The 17,801-nt window shown below is 39.3% G+C and overlaps 1 long non-coding RNA gene and 1 pseudogene across 1 annotated transcript; one reads left to right on the top strand and one right to left on the bottom strand.

The window, feature by feature from the left end:
• Positions 1-14: 14 nt before the first annotated feature.
• LOC117123251 lies at positions 15-8,671 on the bottom strand (annotated as a pseudogene).
• An 8,163-nt stretch (positions 8,672-16,834) lies between these two features.
• Positions 16,835-17,587, top strand: LOC117123265. The gene is made up of 3 exons (XR_004447832.1): positions 16,835-16,953; positions 17,282-17,299; positions 17,552-17,587. It is a non-coding gene; the product is annotated as an uncharacterized LOC117123265 (long non-coding RNA).
• Positions 17,588-17,801: the final 214 nt, after the last annotated feature.

Raw genomic sequence — 17,801 nt, 5'->3', positions numbered from 1 at the left:
TTACTTATATATATATATATATATATATATATATATATATATATATATATATATATATAGATAGATAGATAGATATTTTATACATATAATTAAAGATAATATTTACTCATTCTTTACACTTCTGTGAGTGCACTAAAGTGTGTTAACAGAGAGCCACATAATTGACATATCTTTTTCCGAGATGACATGATTGTCAATCAATGCGCTTTCAGCAAACCCTGTGTGTAGAGTAGATGGGTACCCTTTACTTCTTGAAATTGGGTATCTTGCTGCCGACTCCTCAGAAATTATGAAGCGCAAGATTATCACACGAGTATTCCTTCTCTTCCTTCAGGTAATCTAGAGGTGGCCAGCGATTCTTTGTAACCATATCCCATGTTTGCGTCACTTAGATTGCAAAAGTCTGGCTTCTCTTCAAACGCTGTGTAATTGCTCGAGATGAAATGAAGGCACCAGTCGGAGAGCTGTTGTGAATTGTACAGCTAATATGAAAATAAAGAAAAAAACACAGAATCAGTTAATAATCTAAAATTAACATAGTATTACACAATATGACTTTAATTATTCTTTTAAAAATCTAGTTCCATATCTACATTATCAAATTTATTGTGACAAAAACATCTGATTTGCTTATATAGAGTACCACAGTTGTGTCATCACAACGCCACGTAGCACCATCTGTTGCCAACCAGACGTTGGTTACAGTTCATTATGCCTGAATGACTTCATAGGCTTTCTGAAATAGGCATTTTAGAATCTAATATTTTACCATCAAAATCTACTAAAAACACAAAAGCTCGCATTATATTAGTTATCGAACCCACATTTAATCATCAATTAAAATTTACAAAGAAAAACTAAGATACAGCATCTCAATAATTATGTTAGAAATTGGGATCAATAGTTTGTCAGTGGAGAAAATGGCTTCCGGTTGAACACATGTTGCAACAATAGCAACGGAGTACTATCACATAGTATCGTGACGTAACACTGTAGTACTCTATATGTGTATATTACATCATCATGCTCATATATAGATGTGATATGACATCATCATGCTGATACCGTATATGGGCAATTGATATAAATTTTGACATCATTAAATTTCCCCCAAAGTGAATGTGACAATAACAAGTGATTTGCCCATGTGTATATATCACCATGCCCATATAAGGAAGTGATATGACATGACATCATCATGTCCATATGGGTAACTGATACAAACATGTGACATAAAATTGTGATGCCATCAAATTTTCCTCTGTTATTTTTTCTTCCCATCTTAAAATGTTTGATATTAACCACTGTGAAATATTAGGAATAGCTTTATGACTTAACCAGACTATTAAATTAGATTAGACTTAACCAGACTATATAGGCATACAACAGTTAAAAAAATATATAAAAAATTACCTGAGCTGTGTTCAGTAGTTCAATACCATCAATATCAGCACCTGCGATGCTATCTGCTGTGGCAACCTCCACTTCTTTGGTGATGTACAACTCGCATATAAGTTCTTCAGACGAGGTTGGCAGAACCTATCACCGAGAATCATAATTCCAATAGAATCTTTACCTTCGATTGGTGAATGATCTGTGTACAGGTACTCCAGAAGAGCAAAAAAAAATCTCCAGCATCTGTTATGGAAACTTCCCCAGAGTTGCCGACATGACTTCGCTTCTCGTTGCTAGAACTATCGTATGAGCAAACATGGTTGTACCTACATTTGAAAGATATGTAAAGCTATAATTTGCATTCATAGAAATACAGGGGTCCCATTTTCGAAGAAATCCTTTTCAGGAGATCTGGTTAAATGAGCTTTCTAAACATAAATTAATTTAATTTAATTTATTTTGCCGTGCATGGTGATACCCAACGGAACTGACTTCTGTGAAGTAGTAAAAACATAATCTGTAAATTCATATATATATTTTTTTTGCTTGCTTCCGGGAATCCATCCCGATTTCTCAGAGATTCTCAGGACTTCCCAGACACTTCCCCTTTCGACCCCCCCCCCCCCCACCAAAATTAATAAAGGCTGGAAAACCATGTGGGGGAGCCGCTTTTGTCGACAACACACTGACAATGCGGCAGGTAGTATTGGGCTACATGGTACCAGTAGCAGGTATACAACCTTACGAACAGCTTCAACAACAAAAATAGTAACAATATTAATATTTTTGAATATGAGTGAAGCCGGGCAGTCACTGCGTCATACAACGGTCGTACAACCTTCGTTTGACGAATCTATTCTCAAAGAATCCAATAAACGATGCCGTCTGCTGATTGTCAGCGGCAGTCTGAACGGATCATCATTAAAAACAATCTGTTGCAAGCATGTCGCATTCTTCTTAGTATCGAGGTGGGTGTAATAAGTGCTCGGCTTAAGTAAAATCAGAAAGAAACATACCTTCTATATTGAACTTGATGTCAGACAATGCAGATTGGTTTAGAAAGATCTGCTTAGCTTGTTTACCCATCTCATCATTATAAGCAAAGTTCCAATACTTGGATTGAGAAATTTCTCATCATTCTCTATGTTTTTTGATTACTTCTTCCAGTCTTGGTTCATCAAAAATTCTTGAAACTGCTTTCAATTTATCAAGCTCTTCCTGGGTTTCATTTGCTCTAGGCATGGCAATCATTTCAAATTTCTGGCCAAATTTATGCCTGAAATGTCAGTCAAGACGGCACCACTACGTCAGCTCCTAGTTGACAAGAATGACTGGGTATGGTTGGAGGCCCAAGAAAATGCTTGGATGAATGTCAAGTCGACTCTGACAACCAGCCCAGTGTTAAAATTTTATAATCCGACTCAGACTTGCAAAGTGTCGGCTGATGCATCTAAGGATGGAATCAGGGCAGTTCTGCTGCAACAACAGACCAATCAGGAATGGGCACCTGTGGCATACGCGTCACGTTCAATGACAAGTGCTGAGACACACTATGCCCAAATTGAAAAGGAGTGTTTGGCGCAGACATTTGCGTGTGAACGTTTTCACCAGTTCCTGTTTGGCCACAAAGTACTGGCAGAAACGGATCACAAGCCTCTTATCTCCATCTTCAAAAAACCACTGCCAGATAGTCCACTCAGAATTCAGCGAATGCGTATCAGACTACAAAAACATGATCTCAGCCTAACATATACCCCAGGTAAAGAACTATGGGCTGCAGATGCGCTGTCAAGAGCTGTTGACAAAACCACAGTAGCTGAAGAAGATCAACGCTTAGAAGATGATGTTGAGGGATACATCAGAATGGTAATTACATCGCTACCAGTGTCGCAATCTCAGATGCAGAATATAAAAGCTGCAACTCAAGGAGATGAAACTCTGTTGCAGCTCCGCAAAAGAATCCGAGAGGGGTGGCCAGACAAGCGGACACAATGCCCTTCAAGTATTGTCGAATTCTGGAACTACAGGGACGAGTTGTCTGTGTCGGGTGGCATTATTTTCAAAGGAAGAAGATGAATTGTCATTCCAAGATGTCTTCAGAACATGATGCTCCAACAAATTCATAAAGGTCATCCTGGAAGAGAAAAATGTATTAAAGCGCAGAGCACGTGAAGTGTTGTACACAACAAAGAGATAGATTAGATGGTACAACAATGCTCAACATGCATTCAGTATAGAGATAAGCAAAAGACAGAGCCCTTGCAACAACATAAGTTGACTACCCGACCTTGGGAGAAAGTTGGAGCGGACCAGTTTGAGGTTGACGGCAAAGATTACATTGTAGTGGTGGATTACTACTCGCAATATGTAGAGATTGGTACCCTACCTAGCAAAACTAGCAAGAATGTAATAAATTCCATTAAATCCATCTTTGCTCGTCACGGTACAGCAATAGAACTGATCAGCGATAATGGGCCACAGTTTGCAAGTAGGGAGTTCAAAGACTTTGCTACAATGTGGAATTTTAAGCATACAACTTCAAGCCCTCACCATCCTGCATCCAATTGCCAAGCTGAAAATGCAGTCAAAATAGTGAAAACCATGATCCGTAAAGTCAAAAATAGTGGCGAAGACCTACATTTGGCTTTACAAGTATATAGAAGTACACCACTTGAACATGGAGTGTCACCAGCAGAACTACTCTTCAACAGAAAGATAAAATCCAACTTGCCGATAAAACATACCTTGTTAAACCCAAAGCTTGTGGGGACAAACACAGATTATCAATAAAAAGCTTAAACAACGGCAAAAGAGAAACTTTGACGAAACATCTACACCAATGGAACCTCTCCATGTAGGTGACACAGTGAGAGTACAGAATATGTGCAAACCAACATCAAACAAACCACTATGGTCAAGGGCGGGCGTAATAACTGAAGTCTTGCCTAACCGATCATACATGGTCAAGACAGAAACAGGAGATATCATCAGAAGAAACAGGAAACATCTCCTTAAAACACAACCACCCACACAAATAGAAAGCGACGAGAAGGAGGAAGATGAGCAGACGTATCAAGTCAATGCACAAAAACAGGAAAACCAGCCAAGTTCAGGCAGTACCAAAACTCTTCGTAGAAGTGAGCGTCAATCGAAACTAAACCCAAAGTTCTTTAACGAATCATACAGCACTTAGACTTAATAGTGAATACCAGAACTGTGATATAATAATAATAAGAAATACTGTTAATTTGTAGATTACATGGTACACTACGTTTAATCTTTAAAAGGAACACTTCCACACTCTCTGAAGGGGGAAGGTGTAGTGATACTTGATTATACATTCATAGCGCTACCTATACACACATACACATAACATGGCGTAGAGACAGTATTGAATAAAACGAACTGTTGAATGTTAACTTGTGTGTCACGATCATTTATTTCTTGTGTATAATAAGGATCAACACATACTGTATAGTGTACAGTGAAATCTAATTCAAATTCAGTCAAAAATGGTAAAAATTATCATGAAATGTTTGTGTGTTTATTCAACCAAAATGCGTTGAAGAATATTATTTGTCTGAAGCAGAAATGTGGCCTTTGTGGCAACACTGACAGCAATGTAAATTTGGCTTTAGCCCCGCCCCTTGGATATCATTGCTAAAGTCCTACAAAACAACAGTGTACAACCATATGCGCTTGTGGGTCAACACATGTGTGTTTGTAGAAGAGGCGTGTCTTTCTGTCCCTGTTTTGATTGGTCAGTAGTTTATTTTCATTGACTGTCTGAAAGGTCCATTGCATTTGGTCAATATAAAAAAAACAAATGTATGTAAGTTACTTACAGTATATGGGGCTTGCACTGCAAATACCCGAGCGAAGAACTTGGAAGCACAACACAACACCAGCTTATGGGCATCTATCTGCTGATCACCGACAAGGAACTTCACACCTGTGTGAATTGGTTCCTGGAGCGCATTCAACCAGTGTTCTCTGAACTGGGATGTTTTAATCTCATTCCATGGAGCTTGGCCTACGAATAAAGAAAAGGTGTAACGTTACGGTTCTGTACATATACAGAGTTGTAGCTGTAAGAAAACTAAGGGAGGGTTGTAGAACATTAAGGGCGAGTTGTTAATATCATTGGTAAAGTCTAAATAGTAAAAATGGATTTTAAGGATGGGCAAGGGTCTTTACAAAGGTGGATAGAGGGCTATAGAATTAGCTTTAGACTGGGTGGAAAAACTTTAAGGCTGGGTTGGCCCGCCCACATTTGCCAAGCATCCTTGTAAGTAGCCATTTTGTGTCAAATCAAATTTTTGCATGGCCTTTTGCATGAAGCGCTGCCTACAACGCTAAAGCAAAGCAGAAAAACATCTGTTCCTCGATAGGATAATGGTCGTAATCTATCATAGTCCTCCTGCAAAAAAATCAATAGTGAGATGTTCGTATTATTGAAGTGGCCTATAAATCTATATGTAAAACATGAAATTAAACATGAATGCATGAACTAAATTGACAGAATAATAATTTGCTCTCCTAAATTTCCAAATAGCATTTGTTTCCGGTCATCAGAATTATACCATTTGTAAAATTGAAAAATTGAATTGCTTAATTTGTTGGGCTCAATTATTTATTCAAAAAATTAGGACAAAATTCTTTCCTCGTCAATGAACATACGTATCAAAAATACTGCTCCTAAATTAATCCTTTCTTTTTTTATAGACCTGGCTTTTGAGTGACTGGCAACCAATATACAGATATTTGTCATAATCGTAGCTGGGGGGATGGGGGATTGACAAGGGGGAGATGGTCCATTGTATCATCCCCCCCCCCAATATTTTGACTATGTATGGGATAAAATGGAGCTTTACACTCTTCAAAAGACTGTCAAAGAAATAATTTGCAATGTCTTATGCGCTTACAAAGATGAAAATTAGCATAACTATGTAATTTTATACCATTTTAAGCACTAAATGGTAACTGCAACATATAAGAGATTTTTACTAACATGTGTTTACCATAAGAAGTATGAAGTTTGTCTGTGGCCCTCAGCGTTCAATCAATATCTCACTTCAGCCATCAAACCTATTTTTATGCCGACTCCACTTTTATTGCTTTTTTGTTATAAGTTTCAATAAAAAATATTATAGGCGATGCTTTTAGAACATCACACCATGCTTTTAGAACATCTATCCAAATGGAATTATGAAGTTCACATTTTGCCAAAGTGATTAATTTAGTTGAACCTCCTTCTAGGAGCCATACTTTTGGGATATTATTTGCGACTGGAAATAATAATTTCCAGTCTGTATCTATGGAAGTTAACAGTCGTCTAACCCATGTAACTTTTAAAGATTGAAAATATGCTTTTATATTTACCATTCTTAACCTACCAAATTTTCAGGAGAATCTGGTAGTGCCAGGATTAGATGGGTACGTTTAGATAACAATAATGATTTTACGACCGTAATTTTTCCTATGACAGTTAAATTTCGTTTTGACCAATGCATTATTGAATTTTTCAGTGATTTTATAATTTCTTTGTAATTCAACTCTACCATAATACTAAGATTTTTACTGAACAATATTCCTAATGAATTGTACCTGGTTTAACCTATGTAATTTTGTAGTCTTTACCTGTACATATTTCATGTATTTCATATGTACATATATTAAAGGAAGTTAACACTGTTAAATGAATATAATATAAATCATCAAAGGTACATATACAGTGTTTAATAAGGACATGATGGAACATCCATCTCATGACATTTCTATCATGTCCTTATTAAAAACTGTATAAACGAGATCGTCCCTTTTTAAGTACTTAGCAATTTCAAACAGAAAATCAACCTGTCTAGGTCTGATCACTGCCAGTTTTTCCAATTCAACCATCAATCTTATGGCTTCCATTAGTCGTCCAACAGTTGCGGGTATGGTTAATTTCAATCTCGGTTTCAGCGATTTCAACTCTTCTTCGTTGATTCCAGAAGCAAAATCAAGTATCATGGCCCTATGGGGGAAAAACAATATTAAATTCAGGGACGTATCCAGGGGGGGAGCCGTGGGAGCCGCGGCTCCCCCCCTTTGTACACAGTGTTAAAATTTTAAAGCTTATTCTTGAGCCAATACAAATTCTTTCCTGGGATCACTTAAAATGAATACTTCTAACATGTAAATATGCATCAGTACACGTTATACATAGGCCTAATAGAACACGTAAGCCTAAGCGTGATTAAAAAAAATCTTAAATCCATAAATCTCAGGCCAGTTATTTTAAGATAGAAATGCGATACTGTGGTTAAATTTCGTTTTTATCCTTTTGCAAGTTTCTTTAAATGTTTGTTTAATAATACTACTACTAATAGTNTGACTGCTGTTTGTTTTTAGGATGTGATCTGGTTTTCCATGTCCATTTTTCGTGATTATGACTATTCTGGATAAAGAATGTTTTGAGCAGAGGTGGATTCAAGGCACCCCGCTTCATTTTTTTAAGGAAAAAAAAGGGAAAATATATTCAAATTGAAGTGCGAGAGTGTAATTTCCGGCCATCTAGAAGATGTCCTAATCATAAATTTTCTTACCTCAGCCCCAACCATGGTGGGGCTGAGGTGGTTCCTCGGTCTGTGAAAGTCCCTCTCTGGTTCACTTCTCTTTCGAATTCCTGGATCTGCCACTGTTCATTTCTTATATAAATATTTTTTCGTTTATTTATAATGCGTCTATTGCAATTTTCACTTTATTCTCTCAAACAGTCCTAAGAACGCTCAGTGTGCGCTACTTCACAGGGGATTCTCCCCTTGACCCCGCCGGGGTCATACGTAATTCGCATAACGGCTCCCCCCCTTTCAAAATCCTGGCTACGTCTCTGATTAAATTAGCTTGGCAATCATTGGCGAGAAAAAAATCTTTTTGCTCTAAAGATAAACGATTAAAAAAAAAAGAGAATTACATACCTATAGGGTGAAATTATCTGTTCACCGAGTTCTTCCGTGCTCCCTCGAAAGTCCAAAACCTGGCGTTGAAGTTCCGAACGCCTTATCAGTCCCAGAAGCTCGACAAGTAATTCCAATCTCGATGAATAAAGTAATGCTCTATCCTCTAGTTTATTCATTAACTCAAGGCCTCTGGTAATTTTTTCCAATTCGCCATGTCTGAGACCGATGCTCTCATCCAGGCATAAGTACTTCAGAGCCACAACATCTCGATCCTCGAGGTACCTATCGACGTTCACCAACATCCCGCGATACGATAATTCGTCTTGCCCGGCCATTGCTTAGTTTTAATGAATGGACTGGTTCCGCCGCTTATAAACCAACTATAACGATGATGTCATGGGTACTTAGAACCTTGACGTCATCCGTACGCCCTTATTTGAAAGCATCGATGCGCCGGTAACGATGACGTCATGGATACTTAGAAAACGTCAGCTGACTAATCCCTATATATACTCGCGAATCATCACGAAACGATACATTCGGAATCAGCGAACCTCGACGCCATGGCAGAGAAGACGAACAGAAAAATCGTAGCCAGAATGGTTAAGATTTTCACCGAAAATAACATCGTGTTGGAAAACTTGCTGGCAGCCAATGGAGGTCGCATCCTGACGGTGGCATTCTGTAACGCGAAACAGATCTCTCTCGAGGTAGCGTTCTCCGCTACGGAGACTGAAGGCGGGAGACACTACGAATGCTTTGCCTGGACCAAGGTGGACGTAGTGAGGTGTGTGGGCAGGCAAGGAACCATCGAAGACACGCACACGCTTCTGAATATGTACGGCGTGTCGAATGCCTCGTTGGAATTGGACGAATACGCCGTCAGACTCGGCACAATAGGAGACGACGTGCCGTCCATCGACAGGGACGCCGACAGGATCGTCGCGATGGCGATGGCCGTGAAGGACGAGGAAGATCTGCTGGAACCGTTTCGAAAAAAGCAGGTGCTTTGGCAATTCAACGAAACTTTGAGATTGTCCGTCACGTTCGTCAGAAGTGAAAGGGACGTGCGTCCGTACGTCCGTTGCTACTGCGGCTTCGTTCGAGAGAACGGACAACTGTTTGCTGCGGAAACTCTACTGCTGAAGGCAATGAACGAGCGGTTGACGACTGAAGCAAAATTCGCCTCCGTTCCCAACGTGGTGCTTCTGAACAAAGGACACGCCCTTCCCAACTCCGTCGCCAATGGCTTTGCTGGGCGTAAGAGGAGCTGCGGCACGATAGACGACGCCGAGTTAAAGAGAATGAGAACGGTCGTTCAAGGCGACCACGATTACGCCTCGTTCGAATAACTGTATATATTTGTAATTGTTTAAACACATACGATTGTAGTTATAGTTGTTTTTGATTAAAAAAAAAAAGAAACGTATATTTGTTGTCTGTTTACTCATTTACAGTTTCCGATCGACTATAACAAACGTGATGCTGTTGTAACTCGGAGAATCTAGTTGTTTCTTTACACATCCTTACATAAACCAGAAGAGAGGGAAAATAATTGTACGAATAAAAATTATCTGCTTTTTTTTTCTATCACACACACTCACACACAACACAAGCACACATACACAAAGCAATGACTTAAACGAAAGACGCATTGTTTGGTATGTCAACTACAATTTAATATTCAATATCGAAACAGATTTTATTAAACATTTGTACAGTTATAAACGACGGCTTTTTATTCGATATCAAAACGAGATTAGAGTCATCTGCAGTTAGACAAAACGAACGGAGTTGCCAACATGACCGCCAGCAGGATCGGAACAGTGAGGTCGGAGAGCGAATTTCGACGTCTGCGGCCGAATATTTCCACGAAGTCATCCTGAAGTGGAGAGAAAAATGATGATTATTAAATTATTATTATTTTTCGTCCGTACATCGGGATACGATCGGTGAAAACTGACGCTCTCGAAAACGTGTTTGCCGCCCTCTGAATCACACTTACCCATCCTCCACGTTCGGATATCCAACCAGACAATTTCGAGGCGACGTATTCGCCGACGTACTCGGCTACGGTATCTTCGTAGTCCTCGAGACCTTTCTCTGCCCATCTCTTTGCCACTTTCCTACCGAACAAGTACACAATGACGATTCGACCCCGATTTCGAGCATGTCGTTGAGGCACGAAAACAGACCCGGGAAACCGTCTTCTTCGAAGTCGATCACCGCCGCGGCGGCATCCAATTCGAGTCCTTGCCGAACGTCCATCTTTTCGGCGATCTCTCGCATCGTTTCGGCGTATCGAGAGAGAGACGATTCGGTGTCCGGCGACGATATAAATTCCCTGGCGATCTCTCTGGAAATTACGGCAGCTGTTGTAAGGCGATCCACTCTCTTTCGCTCGCCTATAGTCCATGGAGAAAACTTCTCGTAGATCTTTGGCAAGAGCTCTCCAGACATCATTGGTGTGCGTGCGAGTGTGTACGTGAGTGCTCTTCTAAAAGACTGTACTAATCTTCGCGTGCGTGTCAGTTTATATTGTTTGTGTTGGGAGCACCCGATGACGTTAAGCTGTGCAGAGAGAAGTTACCGATGACGTAGGATTTTGGAGAGCCTATCGTTGATTTTACAGTCCATGGAAATTACTTTACCCGCAACTTTTGCATAAAGTTCAATGAAAGTCCTACCCAAACTCGTCAATTTCCCTTTGAATATCCATTTTTATATACGACAGAATTAAAATAAATTTCATGGAAGTTGTTTCGTAGAATCTCGTATAAATCGCTCTCCGTCTTACAACGCAAATTTGTAACGTTTTTAATGAATTTCAGCAACTTTGTCTTTAGGATGGGTGATGGTCTCGATAGTAGATAATATTCATCCTCAACGTTCTCAACCGTTTTACAGGCTCGCCAACACAGTTTTTCACCTATGATGACACCGTTTATAAGGCGCCTTGTATCGTCCCAATCTGATCTTACGACGGCATCCTTGCATTCTATGGTATTGTCCTTCATGATATTGAGAATCTTTTCTCGCATATCCTCGACAGCTTCCAATTCGTAATCTCGAGTATCGGCTGCAACGTCTTGTAGCATTTTAAACTTACGATCCAACAAATCTTCAAACTTAAAAAATTTGCTATAACTCACTTTCGAGTATGACGTTAAGCTATGTAGAGAGAATGGATGACGTCATGGACACTCGATATAGAGCGGCAGACGGGTTTTTGTGGAATATCGGAATACGTTCGGACGAAAGAAGTTGTAGCCATGTTCCGATGTTCGATAAAACGTGTCTGCCACCCTCTATATATATATTTTTTTTGTTTTTTACCTAAAGTTTTCCGTTGATGTGTGCGTGTGTTCTCCACCCCCATCATCAATCATCATCAACACCGTCGTATCGAAACAAAGGAAACGAAAGAAAAAAAAATCGACATATCATAATTCTTTTTTATATATATTATTTTTTAATTGTCAACAAAACAACTTAACTTAATTTTCTTTAAAAATCCTTTTATCGGCAATCATCTGATTTCCAAATTCCAATAACATTGTCCGAAACTTTCGTGTCTGCTCTCGCATTTCCAATCGCATCTGTTGCAAATCCGTCCAAATTTGTCGTTTATGCTCCTCCATCTCAGATCGAATCCGTTCCAAATCCGTCGAAACATCTTGTTTCTGTTTCACCGTATCGTATCTCATCTGTTCCAAGTCTCTCGAAATATCCGCCGTTTCAGATCTCAACTGTTTCAGATTCGTCGAAATCGCCTCCGTTTCCGATCTAGTCTGTTCCAATTCCGTCAACATGTTTCGTTGTCGTTTCACGATTTCAGTTCTTTAAAACTAGCGGCCATACATTCGATCTTTCGCTTACTCCATCTCTTCCATCGTCTGTCGTAGAGTACGTTGTCTTTGCACATGTTTACGGACACGTTTACCTTTGGTGTCCGTGACGTTCGTACCACCTCCTCCTCAAGCTGCTGCTCCTGCTGTTGCTGAGGATGGATTTCGACGGGTGTCGGTAAAGGCGGTAAACTTTTCTTTTCGAAGCCTCCCGTGTCGACAGGATGGACCGTCGGAGTCGTCGTCGTCGGTTGTTCCCGCGAATGAGTTTCGACGGGATACTGCACGTTCGTCGACGCCTGTAGTTGTCGGAGAATTTTGTTTAGGAATTGTCCAACTAGACTGTTCGTCGTTCTTTTCGAGTGAACGTTATTGACGGTGGGACTTTTTCCAGGAGACCGAGCATCGACGCCTAACATGTCGGCGAGTTGCGGGCGATCGAACATGGGCAGCGTAGAGTCTCCGCAAACCATCTTTCTTTTCCTTCTTTCGCTCGGAAGTCTGTCGCTGTTAATCAGGACGAACGGCATCGCAGTGGCGGAAAACACCGTTCCCATTTCGTCTACCAGCTGAATCGGACCTTCCTCGGGATGGACGCACAGGAAAGCCATCGGCATCATCAACTTGTCGTTCTCAGCCTTCATTACAACGTCCGTGTAGGTGACGCCTTGCCGTCCGCTAGAACGGCAGGTTTCTAGAAACTGGTCGGCCACGAACGGCGTGCACCATTTGGCGAAAGGACCATCCGGCCCGTCGAAGAACATGATCGTCGGAACGTCTCTGGAATCGATGTTTGCGATGAACGTCACAGCCTCTGCAAGGGGTGCCTCTCCGCCTCCGCACGTCTTCAGCAAACCGGACATGCCTGTTCTTATCTCCAACAGTTTCTTAGGTTCGAATTTCTCCATCTTCATCGAAGTACTTGATTTAACTTCGTCGCAAAGTGGAGAGTTTTGTGTTTGGAAGACTGTTGTTTTATACAGCGTCGGGTGCACCCGATGACGTCAAGGTACGTAGCTGATCATCGTTTCTCAGACCGATGACGTCGTTGGCCTATCCTATGTTTTCAGCAGACCCATTACGTCATGCGTTTCTACGTTTGCCTTAGATCTATAACGATGACGTTATCGATACCGAGCTAAACTCTACAAAATAGGTACTCTCGTTGTATTCGTTCGGCAGTTACAGCATTATATGTCCTGGAGATTCTAGAATTCTTTTGAATGAAAGTCCAAAAAATATAAACACATTTAGGCATGATTTCAATTTTCTTAGTTTTTTATTTTAATTGTCAATGCCGACAAACTAAAGTGGGGCAATGAGGATTTCCTAAATGTTAAGAAAAAGAAGAGAATGCTGCAAACGAGCCAACTTACGATGGCCGTGACGACGAAAGGGAAAAATAATCTAGTTGAGTTCTTCTCTTGAACACAGTTCAACACTCGTAAAGTAAAAGACTGGCACCGATGCAAAGTGTGGCAAACAGTGCCGAAGATTGAAGTTTAAACTGCAAGCAAGCTCGATCCCCCACCGGAGGAAGAAGTGTACCGGCACAAGGTTAACAAAAAAAAGTGCCAGAAAAGAAACGGTCCGTGTATAAAAAGAAATGTGCCAAAATACAAAGGAATGCAACATAGCATATTTTATTTTTAAATAAAAGATGGAGTAAGTAAAGAATAATAACCGTCTTAGAACGATGGAGTACAACGAGACTGTACAGGATGGAGAGACCTACGGACTCTTCGAAGCAACACTTCAGAGAAGAGGCCAAAAAAGAAAGCAACGAAACAATTCGGGAAATCGGAAGAAGCGCTCTAACAAAGAAATTATTAAAGTAAAGAAAGACATGCTGGAAACAACGACCGACGAGAACCTTGGCAGGAAAAGGTTGCCAAGATAAAAGAAGAACCTACAAGGTTCGAGATACCGCCGTTCGTGGATGAACACCGGCGATGATTGATTGACGAGGAAATGGAAGGTGTAACGTTCCTGTTTTGACAGACTTACTGTGCAAACACTTTGATTGGAAAGAGATTCGTGGAATTTCGAAGTTCGGGGGGAAACCCGACATTGAACCTGACGTCGCCACACTTACCAGGGAAGGATATAACGAATATCGTGGAAAGAAACCGGTATTATGTGCGCACGGAAACTGACGTCGCCACACTTACCCAGGAACTCGACAACGGAGATTGCGGAAGAAACAAGGCGCAACTTTATGTAAATAAACTGACAGGGGAGTCGCAAAAAGGAAAAGAAGACCAGACCAAAGAAAAAGATATGGATAAGAAAGTTATGGAAGAAGGCACAACAACAATTCTCGACTTGCTGCACGATCCGCTGTTGTACTCCGACGCTGTTCCATCCATGATGCTTGAGACCGATCGGTTTTGCGACTGCTGTTGAGGTTGGAAAATCTCCTTGATTTTAATCGGGAATAGAAAGAGAACTTACCAGGAAATGCCACAACGAACATCGTGGAAGGAAACAGTCATGTTCGCATGGAACCTGACGTCTGGAACCTGACGTCGCGACCACTTACCCAGGAAGGCGGACGGAGTGGCTCGTTCGATACGCATGACCAACGAATGGTGCGATCTGCACGTGTTCCGATTCAAATTCCGACTCTTGCCTGAGATTGCGGAGAGAACGAAAGCACAACTTTATGTGAATAAACTGAACAGGGGAGTCGAAAATGTATCGACAAAAAAAAGGCAAAAAGGAAAAAGATCAGGACAAGAAAGTTATGGAAGAAAGCACAAAAACAACGATGGACTTGCTGCACGCGAAAAAGAACAACAGTATACACCGTTATCTTAAAGACGATGGACTTGACGTTGGGGGGAGGGGAGGGGAAAACAAAAGACGACAGCAATCGTCCAACAGAAGAGATCGCAAACCGGAACGACGAAATTTTTTTTTCAAAGGGAGGCAACGCGTTCGAATTCCGACTTTGGTTTCGAACGTGGAGAAAAGAATACAGACTTGGAAAGACCGACGCTCGACGACAAATGGAAACTCTACAGAAGATAGAGTCCAAGAGTATTATACCGCTGTATAAAAAAACACCAGTGGATTGTGACAGGTGAAAAAACGACAGTCTTCACAGAATGTACAGCAAAAAGAGATTTGCTGCAAACAGCAAAGTGCAGGACAAGGGCGTATCTCAAGTACTGGAATGAACGGTTGTTGAATTACGATTGCATATGATATACCAATAAAAAAAATATATTACAAAGAAATATTTTGTTTTCGATAGTCTCTTTATTTTGAGACGAAATGGCAAAGTGATAAAGATAGAGAGTGTCGTTGGTTGAATAAGCGGCCGAGACCCGGAGAAGCTCCCGACCGGTTGATGCAAGATCTGATAAGGCAAGGGAGGCAACACCTACGAACGTGGGGAAGAGAGGGCAAATTCATTTTACCTCTATAGATTTCAACTTCACCGAAATTTTTCTAGTGGAAATATGGGAATGCTGCAAGACGTATTCTAATTAACGAGGCTGGATACACTACAGCATCGGACAGGTTGATGATGGTTCTACACGGATCTGAAAGAACAACCAAAAATAAAGTTCGATTAAGTTATATTGATTTAACTAATAAATGCTGCGCCTACACAGTGGTGTTCTAATTACGTTGTCTGTGTTGTGCAATTATTTAAAGTGTCGAAAAAATATCTCTTAGAAACAAAAAAAACCCCCCGCTAAATTCAATAATTATATGCAAAAACAAAGAGACAAAAATGTATATACGATCCACAAACTTGAAAGAGACGTCAAGAAACCATTAGAAGAAAACAAAAAAGGAAGATTTTAAATCGATCGCTAAAATGCGGACCTAAGAACTTTAAACAACCAATCAGCAGCAAGCCCACAGCTACGTAAATAGGAGAGTGGAAATAAACTGATCAGGTGAGAATTTAACCTTGCATCCTGTGCGTTACTATTTTCGGTTCTGGTAGAGGTAGAAATGAATCAAACGTTAATTTAAATAGAATACCAATACATGCTATACAACATATAATAAAATAGAAAATATAAACATATAAATTAAAGGTAATTCATATCTAAGGGGTGATTATTATAAATAATCATTACAGTAACATAATATACTGCAATTATTATACAGTATCAGGTCCCTTATTATATCATACTGGTCAACAGCATTTATAAACTGCTAATAATGATGATTATGTACTAAATGAGAGTACTAATTTAATCTTATTTATTAACTATAATCCTAGAACATAATTCAATATAAACTTACATCAGTTTCTTCTCCAGAACCTGTTGCATTGTATTCATGACCTGAACTGATACAATGTTTTGGTTACTATTCCAAAACAAGATAACAAAGTCTGTTGCTAAGTGAGAATGGCAAACCTTGAATGCATAATTGGAAGATAGCTAAGTTCACTGTCTGTAATCTAGAATTACAAGCACCACAAACTTGTCGTCTGTCTATGTTTAAACACAGGCCTATGCAAACATCAGTATAATTGGAAGATAGCTAAGTTCACTGTCTGTAATCTAGAATTACAAGCACCACAAACTTGTCGTCTGTCTATGTTTAAACACAGGCCTATGCAAACATCAGTTACTTCCTTTTGTCATGGTAGGGCAGTATTATACAACCAGACGAAATTAAGATGGATCCGATTACAGACAGATTATTAGATGATATAATGGGCATGTTATTCCAAGATGATTTGCTGGGAAACATACAGTTTGCAATGGCAGTCGAAGACGCAAATCGGGCTATTCAAGGTAATACAGTATTTACTTATTTAATCTTTACACCTTTTTTCCTATTAATCTTTACACACCCATAATATTTTTTCTTAACTTTATACATAAAAATTTGTAATTGTTACATATAAAAATTTATGATAGGTGTATTGATATTATTTTATTTTTTTTACTCAACAGACCAAACTGAAAATTCTAGTAATACTAAGGTCTTTGCTGATTTTTTTCCCTTTAGTTTTTCCCTTTTCTTATTAATCTTCACACGCCAATACTATGCTTATACACCAAATATTTGTAATTATTACCTATAAAAATATAAATAATTATGATTTATTTTACTCTACAGAACAAAATTCGATTGAAGGTAAGGTATTTACTGATTATTTCATCTTCACCTAGCTTAATTTTTTCCTTATTAACCTTCACACACCCATAATAATGTTTTGTTAATGCTTATACATCAACTATTGTAATTATTTGCTTTATTAAAATTTCTTTTTTGTTACAAACATAATTTTTTTTCTTCTCATTTGTTGGTTTTGAATAAATTAAGCGTTAAATTATCAAACTTTGTTTATAATTTGAAATATATATATATTTTTTTATACGCATACAGAAAACCAAAGCGAAGGAAGAAATGTGCCAATTGAGGGTAAGGGCTTGACTCGTTATTATTGATGCTATTGGAAAGTTATCAATAATAATAACTGAGATATTTATATATTTTTTAAATTTAAAAAAAAAAATTTTTTTTAATCTTTTTTTAAATTTTTTTTTTTACATTTTTTTTTTATTTTTTTTTTTTTTAAATTTTTTTTCCTCAAAATATCCAACTCAAAGAGCTCAATCACCAAGCGCATAGAGGC

The sequence above is a fragment of the Anneissia japonica genome, unplaced genomic scaffold, assembly GCF_011630105.1.
Source record: "Anneissia japonica isolate Jap-2015-1 unplaced genomic scaffold, ASM1163010v1 scaffold17857_len154030_cov113, whole genome shotgun sequence".
Lineage (NCBI taxonomy): Eukaryota > Metazoa > Echinodermata > Crinoidea > Comatulida > Comatulidae > Anneissia > Anneissia japonica.
The sequence above is the reverse complement of the archived record's forward strand: the minus strand, read 5'-3'. Positions and strand labels throughout refer to the sequence as shown.